Here is a 17695-nt window from a genome sequence, read left to right as displayed (position 1 = left end):
AGACAAATTTAATGAAAATATTCAAGAGCTATATACTGAAAACTATAAATCATTGCTGAGAAAAATTAAAGATCTCTATAAGTGAAAAGATATATTTTGTCCCTGGATCGGGAATCTCAATATTGTCAAAATGTCTATTCTCCTCGACGTGTCTATGGATTCAAGGTAATTCCAAATCAAATTCTAGCAGGTTTCTAAGGAAATTTGACAAACTATTTCTAAAATGTATGTAAGAAATGCATATAAATTAGAATAATCCAAACAATTTTCAAAAAGAACTACTATAGTTCTTTGTTTCAAGAGTTATGTTAGAGCTAAAAGGCATTAAATTGGAGCAAAGTGGATAAACGCACATGTGGCTTCATTTTAACCCTGAGGCTGTAGAAATTATGAACTTCTAAAATCATGATTCCAGATTTCAGGATTCAGTCAATGACAGAGATTGTCATTAAAGCCGTGGCTCACTTCTGCTCCAGGCTACACTAAGAACAGTGGGGCATGGACCTGTAGACTCAGTATATCCCCATTCAGAGGCCCTGACAGCCTGGGCATTTCTGGGCTAAGGAGTTAAACATCCTTTAGTCTTATTTTGCTAATTTCTTATACCTGCCCTTGTGGGGCGGTGGATGGTCTTCTTTTAACTTTTTTTAAAATTCTAAATAGTCTCCCTTAAAATTGCAAAGGCATGTTTAATGTATATAAAACCAAGGGAAACCATAAGGGAAGAAATTAAGATTTGACCACTGAATAATAAGAAGAAACTACTTAGTACTATTTTTCTAAAGCCATACAAGCAGAGATACAGGCAAACGTGAGATGAATGTCGAATATTAAGAAACTGGTTTGGACTTACCTGTAGCAATAAACGTCAAGACAGTAGTTGCCTTCAGGAGGATACAGAGTAGGAATGAACACTTGGAAGCCTTCAGGATGCTAGAAATATTCTCTAGTCACATGTATGTGTAAATACGTAGAAGTAACTCTGCTGCACACTTAAGATTAAGTGTGCACCTTACTCTATGCATGTTTCCCTCAATTAAACAGCACAAGAGAAAATTTGGGAACCTTTATCTTGCTAGTGTGCTGGGAGAGAGAAAATACAAAATTAAATATGGAATTATTTTATTGTCCTGTCAGAATCTTTCTTCTTTTAAATAGATCTAAAACAAATTGAGGTCAGGAGAGGCAGGCTTTGTTTTATCACGCAGCTCAGCGGTCATGTGGGATCCAATTAATGAGAAGAGAAATAAAATCATCCCCCATCAGTGAAAGTCCCCACCACCCAGGAATGGAGTTCCGCTGAAAGGCTGAGCAATGACCTGCTGACTTCACAAGCAGCATGCCTACGAGAGTGCCCTGTCAGTCTTTATTTATGACACTACACACTCTCCCACGACACACTCTCTCACACTTAACACAGGCATCCCATGTGCAGGTTGTGTGTGCCAGCAGATTTTTAACTACCAGGATCACTCTGGATCATGCCACTTGCGGGCAAATTCCCTCTCTGAGAATTGATGTCCATCAATTGTTCGTCTTTCACTGATGCTACATAGACAAGGTAGTAGCAAATTAAGGAAGACTGAAAGCTGAACCCTGGGAGGCTCTCTCCGCACAGTTGGGTTTATTTGTTCTCCTTACAAGGCAAGATAATAAAGGACTTTAACTGGGTAGATCCCAATATTATTGCAGATGGTAATGACTGACTAAGGGACAGACTACTTAGCTAGCGTAGTGTACAGTATGGAAGTCCTGGGCTTTGTAAAACAAAGGTCCTGCAAGGAGACAGGGTAAAATATTCTGCGTGAGCAATTTACAACCATTTCAAGTAAGACAAGCAAAATATTTGGAGGTAAAACAGGTGAACCAGAAATCCCAATGACTCAGCATAAGAGAAAATTATTTCCTGCTCCTGTAAAGTACAATGGATGTGTTCAACTTTGTGCAGGCATTCAGGTGTTCATGCCACTGGAAGCTCAGCTATATGCAACATGTGGGTCCCCAGGCCACCTGCATTTGACTACCTCCCAGCTGATGGGGGGAGAAAGAGATTGGATGAACATAAATTATATCCATCCACATCCAATTTACCAGAAATCAGTGACCCCATTCAGATAAAAAAGGGGTCATCAAAAATAGCTACATTATGGAAGAGATGCATGAGTCTTTGGTGACCAGAGAGCTTTCTCCACCACAGACACCGCAGTACTGTTTAAAATAAGTTTCAAGACTATTAATGCAGTAAGGTACTTACATGGGTCCAAACCAGAAAACGTTTGCTCTGAATATCAAAATATCCAATATAATTAGGTGAGACTATCCAAAAATAATCTGCTAGAAAGATTTGTCTTTGGGATAAAATAATTTCCACTTTTAGGGGAGAGCAATAAGCAAAATTTAATAGGATGTGAATATACATGTTGAGAAAAGGGAATAGAGGCCAATATTTCCTAATTAGAGAGAGTTCTTAATGAGGATATGATTAACTAATTTCCTTATTAGGTTATGGGAGCAGAAATTTTAAAACATATACAACATTTAATTTTTTGAATAGCTTTTTTATTGAAATGTAATATATAAAAACTGCACAAGTGTGCACCTCAATGGATTTTCACAAAGTGAACATCCTAGGAAATAAACACCCAGATGGAGATAAAGAACATGACCAGCAGCCCCCAGCCCTCTTCTGTCCTACACCAATCACAAGGCCAGATATAGTTAACTGCTCTTCTGGCTTGTTGCTATTCCATGCCAGTTCTACCTGATTTTGAACATTATAGAAGAGGCACCATATGGTACATGCACTTTTATCTAATTTCTTTTCCCCAACATTGCATTTGTGAGATTCATACATGCTATTGCATTTAGCAGTAGAATACACACTTGGTTGCTGAATGATATTCCATTGCTACTTCTGAGACTACTCGTTCCCAGGAGTTTGTGCATAGCCTTTGTTTTCTGTTTTCTCTAAAATCTTTCTCTAGAATTTATCTCTAATTTCCACATAATACTGTACTCTCACTCATTCCACCTCAAACTGGACCCCTCTGCTAATGATAATGCCTGCCTTTTTTGATAAGATACTAAGCATAGAGCCTTGAGGTACAGAATCTGGTCTATGTAAGTTCTGTCTGCAGTATTCCCCAGTCTCTGCAGTTAGGTATGGCCATATAACTGGATTTCAGCCAATGGCATGTGTGTCTAAGTGATGTCTGAGACTTACAGGAATGACCCACAGGAATCGCTTTCATTTGATCCTCCGTGTTCCTTTCTCTCCATCACCAAGCATGGGGACCTTGGAAATCACCTGCTCAAGATGATGGAGGCTGCATTCGTGAATCACTGCTTGAAGGAGAGACTTCTGCCAATCCAGAACACCAGTTATGGGATTTCTATGAGTAATAAGTAGTCTTCTACTCATGCTTGAGATATTATATCTGTTTTTGTTTCTTACAGCAGCTAGAATCACCTTAACTAGTACACCCGCTGCAGGTGCACATAGCCAGCTGCCCACTGACAGCTCCCCTGTAGGTTTCATAGGCTCTTCAAGCTTGGCAGAATTGAACCTGTTCTCCAGAATTGAACCTGTTTCTCCTTCCCCACCCCAAATGAATTTCACTTTCTCCATGCCATGTCTGCAATCTACCCACATATTTGGAAGTCAGCCTGGAACCACCATAACCCCAGAGTAATCCATCCCACCATTTTTATGGATTCTTCCTCCCAAGTATCTCTTTTCCCCATGTCCTTCTCTCATTTCTCAACATCATTGCCTAGTTTGAGTCTCTACCATGTCTCACCTGAACCTCCGTGTTATTTCTGCTCTCTGATTACTCTCTGTATAAATCAGGGTTCTCCAGAGAAACAGAACAAATGGGATATATAGATATATAAGAGCAGATTTATTGTGAGACTTGGCTTATGTGATTATGGAGGATGAATTATGCCAAAATATGCCATATGCAAGCTGGAGAACAAGGAAAGTCAGTGGTATAATTCAGTCTGAGGCCAAAGATTTGAGAAGTGTGTGTGTGTATGTGTGTGGCAAGGGCAGGTAAGGGGTGCTGGACTAAGTCCCAGAGTCTGAAAGTCTGAGAACCAGGAGTTCTGACCCCAAGGGCAGGATAAAATTGATGTCCCAGCTCAAGAGGAGAGAGAGAATTTGCCCTTCCTCTACCTTTTTGTTCTATTTGTGTCCTTCAAGGGATTAGATGAGACCCACCCACATTGGTGAGGCTGATCTTCTTTATTTGGACTAATGATTCAAATGCTACTCTCTTCTGGAAGCACCCACAAATATTCTACTGGCTATCTGAGCATCCCTTAGTTGAGTCAAGTTGACACATAAAATTAACTGTCACACTGTCTGTCAGAATATTATTCTTATAATAAAAATCATTCCAGACTTCAAAGTCTTTAATGGTCCTTAATGTTTTTTTAAAAGCCCAAATATAGAAGACTTTTTAGGATCTATGACTACTGTCCAGGTGCATCTGACACTTTCCCCAGCCCCTCCACTGTGAATGTCCCCATGCCTAACCACTGACACCATCCTGTGATTCACCTGTGCTAATGGACTTCCTCTGGCATATGAAGATGTGTATTTCCTAGAGGCTTTCCTTATTCCGTGTTCTCTGCCTGGCACACCCAGCAACATTTTATGAATTTTGGGGAAATCTACTCAGAGCTACCCGTTACCACAATCTACCTTCCTTAGAGGGAAGCCAGGGTTATTTAAATCATCTGTTTTCTGTATCAAAAGCAATATTCTCTCTCTCTCTCTCTCTCTCTCCATACTGTTTTCCTTGGCATATCCACTTTTCTAAGCATTTCTGATCCTGGAGTTCCAAGCAGCTTCATTCATACCCAAGAAACTTAAGCCACTATTCCAAAGGTGAGGTTTCATCTTCCATCATTAACAACTCATTTCACAGCAACCTGGCTTCCATGTCTCCTCCACGCTCAGATATTTCCTTTGATTTCCTAACATAAATTTAAACAAACAAACAAAAACTTCTTTCAGTCCTAACAACTTCTCATCTCCTTCAGCCATGACATCGAAGAGTTTAATTCCATCCTGATCTCTATTCCCTCCACACTGCTTGAGCTCTCTCTGGGTTTGTTTGGGACTCTTGCTAAAGTCACACTTCTTTGGCTGGCCCCTCTCTCAAAGGCTCTCTCACAAATGCTGTCCCTGACTCTCCAGGTTTCTGGTTTACACCCTTTCCTGGATGTCCTCGTGCAACTCCCAGTGCTGTCTGATAGCACCTAGGTGATGAGGATTGAAAATCGGTACCCCAGCTCTCCTCTGGACTCGGGATTTCCTCTGGTGCCTAAAACTCATGATATCCCAAAGAAACCTGCTTTCTCTACCTATAAATGTCCTTCTTCACTTTCCACTCAGCTTTTCAAGCAGTAACGTTTAAGCCTTCTTCAATCTTTCTTCCTTCCCTCCCCCAAATCCCTCTACCTCCAAAATCTCTCTTGTGTCTTTCCACCTGCATTCCTCACTAGGTGAGTTTCTGCCCTGATCACCTCTCTCCCAGGCCACTGGGTTTGCTTCCCTTCAACTTCCAAGCAGCTGCCAGAAACTTCTTTCTGAAGTGAAATTAGAGATATTGCCATTCTGCCTAAAATGCTCAGGTGGCTCTTTATCAAATGCAGAGTATAATATAGGGAACCTTAAAGTAGTTTTGGGGTTTCCAACCAAATAATATTACCAGTAACTGAACCCTGTATCCAAAGGTTTTCTTGCTCTGCTCTCCCCATGTGTCCTACCCTGGAGGCCCTCACAATGTTTTACATTTATCTGAGCACACCATGCACATCTTCATACACCCTTCTGTCTAAGAAACCTTTAAATAATATCCTCTTGTGCTCCTTTTAAATCTTAATCTATTTTTAGAGACCCAACTTAGATATCTCTTGTGATGCCTTTTAATCCATCATTTCTTTGTATAACTGTAGCACTTTATTAACATCCTTATTATAGATTTTCTTACCATAAGTGAACACATAATACATTTCTATTTTCCTTCTAGAATATGATCTCTTCAAAATTAAGGACACCATGTTTTTCATTGTTGTATTCTCAGAACCTAGCATAATGCCTAGAATATGATAAATTTTTGGAAACATTTGGTTTTTGTCCCTATTGAAACTGAGCAGGACCCTGTAGGGCTCCTGGGAGTGGAAGCCTTTCCATGTCCCCCATTTCTTGTTTGTAAGGAAGAGCTCCTGCCTCCATGACCTTCCCTGAGTTCCAAAGGGCAGATTTGAACAGTTGCTAATCAGGGAAGGGAAGGGATGCAGAGACAATGGAGGAGCAGCCAAGAAACAATAGTGCAGCCTTAGGGCAGGGTCCTGGTTCTGCCTCAAGGGATACACATAGCAATATTTTTGACTCTCTATAGAACCAAACCCCCAACAAATGGAGTTAGCCTTCTTCATTACAAAGAAGACCACCTGAAGCCAGATTAAAGGAAGCAGAGAAGCTCATCAAGAGATTACCTGAGACCGGATTAAAGGAGTGCAGGTCCTGCACACACCCTAATCTTATCAGCAGCCTTGCCCTTGAACCATTGTTATAACACTCCTTACCAAATTGAGTAAGGATCCACAGTTTTCAAATGTGGTGTCCCGCTGTGTCCTACTTTGCCTGGCAAAGCAATAAAGCTATTCCTTTCTACTTCACCCAAAACTCTGTCTCAGAGATTCGATTTGGGACTGGTGCACAGAGACCAAGGTTTCATCAACACTATCAAGCACTTACATTCTATTTTGTGTTATACTTCCATGTTGGAATTTGAGATACTACTAAAGCAAAGCCAGGAAAATTTGTATGATGTCATTATTAACTTTGAGAAAATGTTCTTTATTCGCATTATTATTTTTTCAAGGCCTCCTTTTTTCATAGAAGCTTTAAAGGTTATGTTCAGCACAGCTTGTCTAACTACTGTGAACTCTGAGATAATGGACTCTGAATGAGATTATAGAACATAGAGTACTTTCTATTGTGGAACAACATGATTGACATATTAATAGCAAACATAACAGCATTTAAAGTTAAGGATTCAAGACAAGTCAATCACTTTAAATACCCAGTAACTTAACCAATAGACAAACAATGACATTGGTAACAGTGGTCCTAAATATAATTTCATGTACTTTAAATCCTTAGATATTGTCTTCACCAATATGGGGGAAACACATGACAAATACACTGGTAATGAAGATTAAATAGCAGTTAAAAAAAAAAAGAAACACTCACAGCGAATGTATCAGACTCATGAGAAAACGAGCTGGGTATTCTTTTCATGGTTTAAAAATCTTGAGATAATGTAATGTATATAAGAATAGTCAAGAGTTGAATGCATCTCAGGCCATCTACAAAAACAGAAGCTCTTAACCGTAGGAGAATTCAGATGCAGTTTCAATAAGAACAACAAGGAAGCCAAAATGGGTCACAAGAATACCCATTCTTGAAAAGGTATTCCCTTTCCTGGAAAACATCAGCACTTACCCTATATCATGTACACATAAAACTGGAATGCTGCCAAGGACTTCTTGAACTAGAGATACCAAACATTCAGCTTCTGGACAGCCTGCATTATAAAGGACAGAGCTTGACTACATCACCTTGTTTCTCCAACAAAAACATATCCCTTTGAAAAGAAGAAAAGACAAAAATTCTCCATACTGAGCTCCTCTACATTTTTTGTCTTTTGTCTCCCTGCGTATTTTTTTCCAATGTCAATCTTTATAAAATCATATTTGCTTCCTAGCCTGGTGCTTGGGCTTGGCTGTCTACCAGGATTATTGTTGATGTTGTGATGCTGTTGATTCTTTAATTTAAGAGGATATCCCGAAGAACCATTTCTACTTCCTGCCACCTGGTGTTGAAGGCCATGTCCTGGCTGGGGAATCTATTCCATGAGATAAGCATTACATCTTTAATTGCTCTTCTAACAGTCCTCTGATCCATAACAGTCCTTTGCCTCTTCCTGAAGAAGAATCAGTCCTTCCTTCAAATGTTCCCAAGTCACAGAGTCACTAGTACCAGTGTGACAGCACAGAAGGAAAGAACAAGTTTCATATACTAGAGGGAGCAATATTTATTTTCTTCCTTTTATAAGTATACTATTTTTCATCTTAATAACTGAGTTTACTTGGGTAATTAGTTTTCAAAGAGGCTACTTTAACTCAGTTTTTCACTGATCTGAGGATTTTTTGCTTGTTTCTTTTTAAGACTGAGGAGTATTCTACATCATTTTTCATTAATGAGTTACTGTGATTTTCTGTAACAAATTTTCTCAATAGTTTTGTTCCATGAACAGGTGGCTCGGAACCTTCATCATTTTGTTGCATTGCTTCCTTTTCCTCAGTTCATTCCTATGGCTTCTTAGGGGAATTCCTGATCGGGTGAGAGAAAATGTAAAGATTCAAGCCTGGTTTACAAATGGGTCTGCACAATAAACTAGTAACACTTGAAAAATCAACAACTACAGTATTACAATCCCACTTGGAGAAATTTCTTTCACCACTGTCCTTCAAGGTCACCTCTGAGTGCTGGGGCAGACCCTTTCTCCCTCTCATCCTCTGCCTAGCACAGCCTACCTAGATGTCCAGTTGCTCTGAGACCTGGGGGTCTTCAGTGTTCTCATGAAGCTGGGGCAGCAAGAGGGTCCTCCATGGTCTTTGCAGTCTGAGGTCATGAGCCCGTGGGAACTTCCCCAGAGAGGAGGACAAAGGGGCAGTCTTGTGTGTTTTGGGGGACACATAGGGCAGCCTCTAAGAGCTTCCAGAAATAACTGGAGGACTCTTGGGGGAAAGGACGGATGCTCCATCACTAACACAGAAGGAATTTATCAATTCAATGGCTACGGACTACGTCATTGTTTCACACAGCTGTGTTACTCTCCTCATGAGCAGTTCCCATTGTCTCTTGGTTAGGTGGTTTATACCAATTATACAGCAGATTTCACTTTCTCCTAAAGAAATACATTCATGTTCTTACCATTTCTCATAATTCGACTCCCCAAATTGATTAAAATTGAAAAAAGAAAAAAAAAAGATGATTCCCCTAGCACTATTACTGATATTCAATTCCTAGCACTAGTGAAGGTACTTGGAAACGAAATAGAAATATATCAGGATAACCTTTCCAAACAGCAATTTAACAATCAAATAAAAAGCCTCAAATACATGCCTAACTTTGACCCAGTAACTTCTTTTACAGGAAATGTCTTGAGAAATGGAATATTTCTTGCCATATCAGTAAATAAAGGATGTTAGAGTGAACATGATTGCAGCTACCTCCGACTGTGAGCTGATGAACCCTGAGGGAACTGAAGAAGGAAAAGAATACCTGCCATCTAGCAGCCCTCAGACTCCAGCCACTTCCCATGGTGAGCCCTGAGGAAACTCAAGGTGTGAAAACACAGGATACTGGCCCCAGATAGCTGAGGTGCATATCAAAGGAATGATTTCAGTGAGCCCAGACTCTTGCATCTTCCCATACATAGAAAAGCACTAAATTCCTTCATACAGAGTGAAGTAAGTCAGAAAGAGAAAAACAAATACCGTATGCTAACACATATATATGGAATCTAAAAAAAAATTTTAAATGATCATGAAGAACCTAGGGGCAAGATGGGAATAAAGACACAGACCTGCTAGAGAATGGACTTGAGGATACAGGGAGGGAGAAGGGTAAGCTGGGACAAAGTGAGAGAGTGGTAGTGTATATATGTTCATATATACACTACCAAACGTAAAATAGATAGCTAGTGGGAAGCAGCCGCATAGAACAGGGAGATCAGCTCAGTGCTTTGTGACCACCTAGAGGGGTGGGATAGGGAGGGTGGGAGGGAGGGAGACGCAAGAGGGAAGAGATACGGGGATATACGTATATGAACAACTGATTCACTTTGTTATAAAGCAGAAACTCACACACCATTGTAAAGCAATTATACTCCAATAAAATTGTTAAAAAAATAAATAATAGTGCAAAGGAAAAAATAAATCATTAACAACAATATTTTGATGTTTAGACTATCTGCCCTTCGTTGCAAATCCTGACTCCCCCCTCTCCTGCTCGGAGCAGTTCTCTCAGGGTTACTTGAGATGCTGCCTCCCAGGCTTGAAGACCTAAAAATTTCCACCAAATAAAACATAACTCAACTTTTAGGTTGTGTGCTTTTTTCAGTCAACAGTCTTAAGACATACTTAAAAAGATAGTCATCTCAGCCTTGTTTGTAATAATGACTCTTGGAAATGACCTAACTTCCCACAAATAAGGATTTTACATTTGCGACATGGAAGCTATGGAGTCACTTGGCATAATGGAGAAGAATACCTAACAGCTTGTTTCATGGAACAAATTCATGTACAATGTTAAGAGAGGAAAAACAGGTTAAAGAGTATTTGGCTGCATATTTATAAACATATGTATAAATGCCGAATCATGCAAACCCCTCACTGAAATAGGCACATTCTGGATATGGGTTTGCCTGGCTAGCGCCACCATCCATAGATTCACAGAATCCTTATCTATTATCATGGTGTCCACACAACAATGCTTTTGATCAAGAACTCACTTCACAGCAGTAAACACTGCAATGGGCTTATATCCATGGAATGGACTGCTGTCATCACAGTTCCCCTCACGTGGAAGCAGGTGGCCAAAATGAATGGTGGAATGGTTTACTGGGGACTCAGGTATAGCACCCGTTTGAACACAATACCCTAAGAGAATGGCGTTCTTCTGTCTTACAGATGCAGTTTATTCTTTGAATCAGAGACCATCATATGGTGCTCTCTCCCCCATAGCCAGAATGCATGAGTCTGGGGATCAAGGGTTGAAAGTTGGTATGTCTCTTCTCAATATTATCCCTAATAGGCAACTCACAAAAGTTTTGCTATCTGTTCCAGACACATTGAGCTCTACTGGTTTTGGGGTCTTATTACCCAAAGGGTAATGTTTGAATGAAAGGATACAGCAATAGCTCACTGTGTTGGAAATGAGACTACATCTGGACATTTTGGTCTTCTTATGCCATTGAATCAACAGAAAGAAAAGGGGTAACTCTACTGACTGAAGTGATTGATCTTTATTACCATCAAGAAATGCAATCACTGCACAATGGCAGACAGGGAATACTGTCTGTAGAACCCATAGGAATTCTCTGGGCCGATGCTTAATACTTCCATGCCCAATGGTAAAAGTTAATGGAAGACTACAGTAATCAAAATAGTAGAACTCTTGAGTATCAATACTATAGAGGCATGAAATTTTGAACCACTCTACTAGCTAGAGAACCCTGACCAGCTTAGTTTATGGCTGAAGGCAAGAGAAATGTGAAATGTTATTGGAAGGAAAGAGCCAGAGATAATCAACTACAGTCTTGTGACCAATTTTTAAAATGGGGATTATTGTATTGATATATTTGCATATTTCCTCATATTTTATATATATTTATATTATTTGTAAATACTAATTTGTTTTTTTTCCCCTCCTTTCCATTTTTATTTTATAGGCAAGTTATTGGCAGTAACTTTATTATAAGTCTTTAGTGGTTGTTTTGGGAGAGACCAGCTTGCCTTTTAATTATCCATGCTTTCCTCCTTCCTCAGTCTTAGCACTCAAGTAGTAAGAAAAATTATTCCATAGGACTTGGTGAATATGCAAATGAATGGTTATGCCCACGCAAAGTCAATTATAATTAAATTTATCATGCTTTCAGCTCGGTCTGATTCATTACAGGAAGGTAAGTTTTCAGGCAACTTTGAATTAATACTAGAATAGAATTTTGGTCTCTAGTTCCTTCCCTTGAAGCACTATTAACAGTCAGCCAGTGGCTGTGATTTAAATGCATTCCATTTGGAAGCCAGCCAGAGGAACTTCCCTACAGAATTAAGAGGAAATGAAATAACTTGGTATTTTCATAAGCTTATTTCAAACTGCACACCATCAAAATTCATTGAAAAATGTGTTTAAAACTCAGCTTCCCAATCTGTTCATCCTTGTTTGGTCACATTTCTAATGCAGTCGTTGAACTAACACGCATCTTCCCAAAGTCACAGATGAAATCTCTGAACTTCCAGCAGTGCAAAAAGTCAAGCAACAATGCAGCTCAAAATACATGACATTACTAGCCTCAGTTTCCTTTTCTGTAAAATGGGGGTCAACTTATCAATTTTAAGACTTACTGGATTTAAACGAGATACTATTTTAATACCCAGTACCATGACCACCTCATAGTAAGTATGCAATTGATATTTGTATTCACCTCCTTTTCTACTCACAAACTTCAAAAACTAGCATCTGCTCGGTCTAGGGCTCAAGTTTATTCTCTGTTTGGCTTCAGTTTAACTTCTACCTTGCCTTCAATTTTTCTCCTAAGTCCTCAGCTCTCCCCTGAACCGTCCTGGTATCATCTTCCAATCACTGTGTGTAACCACCTCCAGCCTTGCTTCTGCCCTGGCTGCTCTCCCTCCCTTGCAGGCTCTCCGCTCTCTCCACCTCCCACACCTTGGCGACCCCCAGTTTTCCACCTGTTACCTCATGAGGGCCTCTCCCACCTGCTGCAGCCATCTATTGGATCTTCATAGCAGAGTCACCATCTCATTGTGAAGGCAAGGCCAGGTAGCACTAAAGTTAATGGGGTGGGTGGGGATCTAGAACACCTGACTTACTAGTCGTGTGACTTGGGCAAGTTCCTTAATTAATCTTGAGGAGTCTCATACCCCTGTCTGTAGAATGGGATGACAGTGTGCCTGCATCATAGATTTGTTATGGGTAAGAATCAAATGATGGGCACACCTGAAGTGCTTAGGATAGAGCCCTGCAGGTGGTACATGCTCACTAACCCCAGCGCCCTGCATCGTGCAATGACACGGATCCTCTGCTAGGGGACCTGGCATCCGATGACGCATCCCAAAGCTCTCAGGGAAGCAGGATACAAAGGGAACACCTTCTGGTATAAGCGAAATCTCACGTGCCCACCACTGACAGCAAATAGGTTTCCAAAACAATAGAAACTGAAAACGCTACATTATACTTTCTATATTTCTTGTGGTACCACTTGATTTCTTTCATTTTATATTTTAATTAGCGGCATGATTCCTCTAGGAAACTGAGAAACAATTAATTAAAAAGTAAACCGCCTGCTCTTAATTTTAATTACATTACATAGTCTATACGTCACACTTTAGTTGAAAAATATTAACCCAGACTCTAAATCCAGCTTGAAAAATGACGGGCCACAGCACCCTAGAAAAATGCATTTCCCTTCAAGAGGCTTATTGTCTTTATTTAATGAAACACAAATAAAACAGCTGCCCTCACAACCTAGTGTATTTACTGAGAGTTCAGATTGAATAATTTATATGAAAGCTGTGTGACAGCTTTGAACTACTATTGAGTCACAGAAGTCTATCAGGAAGCTGAACTTACAACAATGTTTTAAATTACACATTGCCTGGTGACAGGTTTTCAATGTGTCAACTGCTCAAAGTTGCACAGAGCAATGGGTTGTTACTTTAGTCCAGTTATGGCTTTTTGGAATTCATGATCAAATCAAACTGGACAGGGGGATGAAGTGTGGCCTTTTCTTTCCAATCTCCTTAAGTTAATTATTAATGAATCAGGTTTGATTTGTGTGTTTTTGTGTAGGAATAAGACACACAGCCATATATGTTAATGTCTAGACTCTCAGGAAAATCATAGAGAAACGACATACGCTTCTGCTAGAACGGAGTGATTCAACGATTGTTTAAAAGGCAGAAAGAATGCACGTGATTCCAGAATTTTAAGTCTTCTTACTGTTTCCAGGTCCCTGTGTCCAGCAGGGTTTCCCTTCACAGCACACCAGAATAACAAGAGTGTCACGATTGTGTGGTGCTGTCTATCTACCTGCTGTGACAGTGACCATGAAGCAGGAGATGGGTACCATCACCAGATAAGCAGTGCTGTTTGTGTTTTTCTGCTGCTCAGATGCTGTCTATTTTTGCAGAAGTAGAGAGAAGTCACTGCAGAGGTTGAGAGCCATTTAACTCTCCAGCGTTCTATTGCCTCATGTATGGCATGGGGATGATGGGACCATCCTTCACAGCACGGGAGTAAGGATTAGGCGAGAATTCACAGGCAGTGTCATGGGGACCCTGTGTCTGGCTTTTCATCCCTCTGTACCTGCCTGGACACACACTCCCTGCCTGCAGGCAGCGGGACTCCACAGGATTCCTTGTGCTAGTATAGGAGGCGTCAACAGGTGCGTCTGCCTTGAGAAAGCTTGCGATTTCTGTGGTTTCCATGAGCGCTGCTTTCTTCTAAGTAGGATAAAGCACACAGTACCGTTAGAAGGACCTTCATGGGGTTCGCCAAGAGTGAGAAAGACAGAGGCCCCTTAACCTCTCCCCACCAGAGGCTGCGGAAAGTGCAGGAGAAGATCAAGGAAGAGAATGGAAAGAACTGGAATCACCAGACATTTTCATGTTCCCTTAAACCTCCCCAACAGCACTCTGAGTGGGGTTATCATTCCTCCCATGAAGAAGTTGGGAGGGATAAGTCACATTCTTATAGTCACGCAGAGAGGGCACGCTGTTCCTGGTTGCCTAGGTACACACTAGATCTCTTGGAAGACCCTGCATCCCCCTGGCAAAGGAGGGGACAAGTTAACCTCCAGGCACCCATCCCCCTGGATGTGAGATGAAGGAGGGCAGGGGAGGTGGGGAGAATTACTCTGTGGATTCACAAAACTTTTGCTTGGGGAGAATATCTCTTGTTGAGATGAGCAAAAAAGGTCTTCCTTTCTCCCTGTCAAGGGCTTTATCATTTTTCTCCTTTCAGTAACTTGGAGCCAACAAAGGATTGAGAAGAACCAGGGGAATGCCCCTCTCCTGTAGCTCAGAATGAATGACAGGTGGCCCACGGGAGGGGAAGGTTTTGATGAAATGCCTCTCAGCCAAACCATTCACCTGGTAAAATGCTGACTCCACCGTATGTCTGCCTCAGCCTTTGCCAAGACATTTCTTGGCCAGTACGAGTGCAAGCCAAGATTCTTATGCATTGCTGGAAAGGAACTAAAGAAATACTCATTTAGTGAATCTGAAACTACAGAAAATTGGTCAAGTTAATGATATATACGTCAACATTTATCATAGAACAACTAAATTTATTCTGGATGTTGCAAGAAGATACTATTATGGGACATTTATTTTCTAGTTGAAATTATCTTCTATATAGCATGCATTTGTTGGCAGCAATGAAAATCTTTCAGATCAAGAATATAATGATTTGTAACTTAACCAATTCAGAAGTCCTGGTTTAGAAAGATGCAATCAAATTCTGGATTGTGGTTGATACTGTGCCTCAGAATGGTTTACAAATCAAAACTGGCAAGCAATTGCCTCATCCATATATTATTATTATTAAACATTTATAATTGAATTCTTAATTTAAATGCATTTCAGTTGCTTGCATTGGGACACCTCATAAATGTATAAAAAAGAACTAGATAATTTGGATATTATGGCATAAATGTTTTAAAAGATTTTTTGAATACTGTGATTTTGCAGAGGTGACATTTATAGCTTAATATAAATTTTGAATACAATATAGTAAGATGTGTGACATTGGAGCTTATATACTTAAATATTAATCTAAGGTGTGTGATACCAGGAAACTGAAAGGGCAGATACAGGTAGGTCAGGGCAGCAAACATGTGACACATGAAATGTCTTCTGTAGAAATCATGAAGAAATTGTGCTGACTCCATGGAGATATGAGGGCAGTAAAATTTGCATTTTCAGAAAAAAGAGATTGTAATTGTGCATTAAAATTGCATACTTAGCATGTTCCTGGTACTGTGCTGAGGATTTTACAGGAATGTCTCATTTAACCTTCAGGATTTATCAGTGAAAGAACAGCAGGACTCAGCAACAAGGAAGAGCACTGAACTTCAGATTTGACTTAATAAGGTGGTATTGAAAATTACTGTTATGAATGGCAAGTCATCCCCTGCCATCTAGGAAGAATTTTCTGCAAAGTGAGCGTTTCTTGACAGTGTATGCATGTCAAAGAGTTTCAGTTATTCTTGTAAACTGGTATAGTGTAAAGATAATGAATAAACAGAGAAAAATGCACTAAGGAGGAAAGGAAATTAAATAGGATCAGATCATCAAATGAAATGGAGGACTACTCAGCCACACCCCGCCAAATTCCAGAGTCAGACCAAACACATGACATCCTATCTTATTCTAATTACATCATAAGCTCAGCTGGGTCAGTGGTTAATTGAAGCAGAAGCTGAAGAATTTCTCTTTAAGTGTAGGTCATACAGTGTTCCTGAGCATGGCAGATGGAGGTAGTTTGGGGAGATAAATATAGTTCTTCGTATATGCGCTAAACTTCAGATTGAATCATGAATGTATTTTCAAACTTTTTTTTTTTTTTTTTTTTTGTGGTACGCGGGCCTCTCACTGCTGTGGCCTCTCCCGTTGTGGGGCACAGGCTCCGGATGCACAGGCCCAGTGGTCATGGCTCACGGGCCCAGCCACTCCGCGGCATGTGGGACCTTCCCGGACCGGGGCACGAACCCGTGTCCCCTGCATTGGCAGGCGGACTCTCAACCACTGTGCCACCAGGGAAGCCCCAAACATTTTTTAGTACCATAAATAATACAAGTTGGACATAAAATGAAACTGGGTCATCCATCACACCTTTTGACCCATCTAGCTGTGACTTCGAGATACTCAGTTTTTGGGGCCTCTTATTTTCCTTATCTGTAAAATTTGGGCAATTGATTACCTTGTCCCTTTAAGGGAGATGATTCCATGGCTCTGAAGAATATATCCCTTGCCAGGGAGTGTTATAATAGTGCTACACAGAAAATGTCAAAACATCCAATTTTCCTGCCCAATAGGTGAATTTTGTTTTCACTTTGGAACCCAATGTTCCCATAGAAAGATTGACACACCTACCCCTAAATAGAAGTAGTTGGGGATAACAGTATATGACAGGTTCTCGAAATGGGGCCTGAGGACCCTAGGGAGTACCTGAGTCCCTATCAGGCAAAATACAAGGTCAAAACTATCTTTATAATTATTCTAAGACATGATTTGCCCATTTTACTCTCATTCGGGTAGAGTTGAGTTTTCTAGAAGCCCCATGCATGATGTCACCATCACTCTGATAACTAGTAGAGTGTATGTTTGTATATTCCTGTATTTTCTAGAGTTTTCTAAAGTAGTATATTTAGCATACAAATATGTGTGTACATTTTCAGAGATCAACTCAGTTGATCTCAGTATTCCTACATCCAGTTCTATCTTGAGCTATGCCTGCTAAATTTTCTTTAACCTCAGTATTGTTAAGTAATAGTTATTTTCACAGCTGGAAATTTTCCTTAGCCATATGCAGAAACAAAATAAGAGGCAAGTACAATTTGTTTCTTTTGCAATATATTTTTATTTTTTATGAAAAACATTTCTAAATTTTATTTATACCTTTATTTATTTTAGAATCTGATAATGTATTCTTTTAAAATACAAGATTATTTATATTACCTTTTCATATTACCATATGACCCAGCAATTCCACTCCTCAGTCTATACCTAACAGAAATGAAAATATATGTCCACACAAAAACATGTACACAAATGTTCACGCAAGCATTATTCATAATGGTCAAAAAGT

This window comes from Phocoena sinus, chromosome 3 (assembly GCF_008692025.1).
Source record: "Phocoena sinus isolate mPhoSin1 chromosome 3, mPhoSin1.pri, whole genome shotgun sequence".
Lineage (NCBI taxonomy): Eukaryota > Metazoa > Chordata > Mammalia > Artiodactyla > Phocoenidae > Phocoena > Phocoena sinus.
This window is presented reverse-complemented; position numbering follows the sequence as displayed.